Here is a 3,652-nt window from a genome sequence, read left to right as displayed (position 1 = left end):
TCAGTTGGCTGAAATTACTCATTAATCGTTTCCTTCCTATTTAAAAGAAGGTGTTTTGGCATCAGTAACATAGCTAATTGCTTCATTTCTGCACTTTACTTTGCCTGAATAACCACAGCCTCCTTGTGAATTGGGATTTGAGTAGGAACATAAACCAGAAAGATTTTCACCAAGTAAAAACACTGGTAATGAAAGCTGTGTTATTATTCAATACAGAAATGACACACTTGTACCATATCAATCAGATGTGATGGAGAACGTGTTATGGAGGATTTTTACTGATAGCAAGATATTTAGTAGAGTTCCAGCCCTTCAACAAGAACTAGTTGTGTTCGCTAAGTGAAACAAATGGAGTTAGCTCTGGAACAACAGCTTCTAGTACAATGCAAAAAGAACAATTATCCTCCAAGGCCAAAGAATGCACACAAATCTCATGTCATTGTGGTGTAATTAGATAAGGCACAAGGCTGACTTAACTTCTAGACTTGTTCTGAATTTCCTACTTGACTTGGGAAAAGCATTGGTTCCCATCTATTAGCCTCACCAATCACTTTTGTTTAGTCATTATTTGGGCTACAATATTTATGAAGGTTTTTTTAATTCAGCTCTGAAACTACAATATGAACCCTATGAGTCCACAGAGTAATGGTACCTCCATTAGTAGACTAGTGCTCCATATAATAAGTTCTTAATAAATAATTATATATGACTGACTAACAGATCTTGGTTGTAATTGCTAAGTCAGTTCCAGACCTGTTTTGTCAAGGGGAGGAGATCAGAGAAAGGGGACAGGTAAATAGAGAGAGGAAAAGTAGGCTAATACGGTCATAGCATTCAATGTACATTTGTGAATATGCAGGCAGGTAACTTGAGAGGATGGAGTGTTGGGAGAGATTAAGGAGAATGTTAGAAAGGGTGACACCCAGTATGATACTGGGTGATACTGATCAGAACATATTGTAGTCATAGCTCTTATGGAAATCTCTTTGTACAACAACCTAATAATGACTAAAAGAATAAAGGAAAATCATTAATATATTACATATTTCTACAAAAGTAAACATATCTGTAGTTTAGAATATTGAGAGATAATATAAGGTAAGTAAGTGGCTTAATTCAAATACTTACTATTTTTTAACCTGATTGAATTGATGGTTAATATTTTTTATGTTTTTTTATTGTGAAAATACTGTACAGAGGGGTTATAGTTACCTGAGAAAGGTAATGAGTACATTTCTCTTTTTTTGGCATGAAATAGAGAAATTTATTATGAAATCTATGACCTGATTTTCTTTCTTTCTTTTTTTGGATTTTTTTTTATTGTGAAAATACCGTACAGAGGGGTTACAATTACAGGGGCAAGATAACGAGTACATTTCTTATCAAGCATTGTTGCCTCCTCCTTTGTTTGAAGTGAACTTTTACTAGGACCCTTAAGACCATAACTTGATTGCATTTGATCTGCTCTTAGACCCCAAAACCAAGACTGGAATTGGTTTTCATTTTGACCCCAAATAGAATCAAGAAAATTGCTCTTGTATTCTATTTTGCCCAATTATTCCTCAGCCTCCTAGTAAAAAGTGACTACCAGGTGAAAAGTGCTATTTCCAGTATCTTACTTGGATAGTGTCAACCTGAGACCTAAATTAATGAGATTGGCACATCCCACTTTAAGTAGGCATTATGCCAGTGTAACAGACGGGTTCTGAAACTGTCAGTTGACAGCTTGTGTATGAATGTCTAATATTGTCAAGTGGACAGGGTCCTTAATAAGAAATGTCAAAAATGTTTGCCAGTTGTCTTCTGGATGTCTTACCCATGCATCATTACTCTGCTGCACTAATCTTCAGGTATCTTTAGTCCCTGCGTAGTCCCCAGAGGAATCACCACTAAACCATGTCGACAGGTAACACTACGGCAAAATCCACCCAGAAGACCTGCATGTTTTCCTTTCCCTGCTTTCACTGACAATTCATTACCTGCCACCAGAACCATTTCTACTGAAACGATCGCTTGTCATTTTCTTCTTGAGAAGCATGGTCGTTCACTCTCCTGCAGAGAGGAGAACCAGAGCCTCACAAATGCTAAGTAATCACAACACACTTTCTGTCTGAGAGACACTGTCTATTCCACACAGCCTTGTCATTTGCACAGGGCTTTGCCACAACGGACCATCATCTCAGCCTTTGAAACCCATCATCGACTTCATTCTCTCCTCTTCTGTGGCTGATTTCTACTAGCCTGCTAAGCATTTATGAAGGAGTGTCTTATTTAAAATGGACACTGGAACTTAAGTCCAGAGATAGTAGAAGCCAGGCCTATTGTCTATGTTCTTTGCCTTTGAGAAACACTAACCACAGCGGTTACCTTACTTCTTGCATCATGATGATCTTGCTGCCCCTTGCAGGTCACTTATGACCTAGTTTCTGTCATTACAATTGAAAATTAATGCCTTTTAGTTGCCAAGTGCATTGGCTTTATTGCCAAGAGGAAAGCATCATCTCATTAAATTCATTCATTTAGTCATGAGCTATTAAGTCAGACCTTCTAAGTACCACTTGCACTCCTAAAAGCTGAAGATACAAGAGTGAACAGAAAATGGACCTGTTCCTTATTTCTTGTGCTTGGCAGGGGGTGGGAAGTGACAGTTTGGAATTAATGTCCTTAGTAGAGACTGTGCCTTGATCATCTCACCTATCTTATACTGAGTAATTACTTTCAAAGGTGACTATCATAACAAGAATCACACAAAAATAAGTATAAATGGTCAGCTTTTAAAAAATAACATTTTTTCCCATTATAATACATATGTGAACATACCCATGTAGTAAGAAAATAATGGAGCACAAAAAAGTGACAAATTCCTCTCAATTTATATTCAGTTCTTCTCAAAGAATAGCTTTAGTATATAGAAAGAAAAATGTATGTGGGCTGGTACTTGATGTGACACTAACCAGAACCTTTAAATTGTTAATTATGATGTAATGCATTGCTGCTAATTAATTCTAATTATGTGCATTGTTTCTGTGCATTCTGGTAGGAGCCAAATCTGGAGGCACGTCTGAAATGCACACAGCCCATCAATTACATGGGATGATCCCAAACTGGCTGGAGTCTTAGCGTTGAAGATGTAGCATGAGTAATGTGGACTCAGTTGTGTAGCATGAATAATATGAACATAGATTTCTATGTTCAAACCAGCTGGTTTTTGTTGACATAAGAGTTTCTCTTAAGAATGGTGGCTCAGTGGTAGAGCACTTGCCTTGCATGCGTGAGGCCCTGGGTTCGATTCCTCAGCACCCTATAAGCAAAAAGAAAAAAGCCAGAAGTGGCTCTGTGGCTCAAGTGGTAGAGTGCTAGCCTTGAGCTGAAGAGCTGAGGGACAGCGCCCAGGCCCAGAGTTCAGGCCCAATTACCAGACTCTCCCCGCCCAAATTATACATTTGATGGGGCTGGGAAGTTGGCTTAGTGGTTGAGTGCCTGTCTTGCATGCATGAGGCCCTGGGTTCGATTCCTCAGCCCCACATAAACAGAAAAAAGCTGGATGTGGTGCTGTGGCTCAAGTGGTAGAGTGCTTGCCTTGAGCTGAAGAGCTGAGGGACAGTGCCAGGCCCAAAGTTCAGGCCCCATGGCTGACAAAAAAAAAATATAT

The sequence above is a fragment of the Dipodomys ordii genome, unplaced genomic scaffold (assembly GCF_000151885.1).
Source record: "Dipodomys ordii isolate 6190 unplaced genomic scaffold, Dord_2.0 Scaffold45, whole genome shotgun sequence".
Classification (NCBI taxonomy): domain Eukaryota; kingdom Metazoa; phylum Chordata; class Mammalia; order Rodentia; family Heteromyidae; genus Dipodomys; species Dipodomys ordii.
This window is presented reverse-complemented; position numbering follows the sequence as displayed.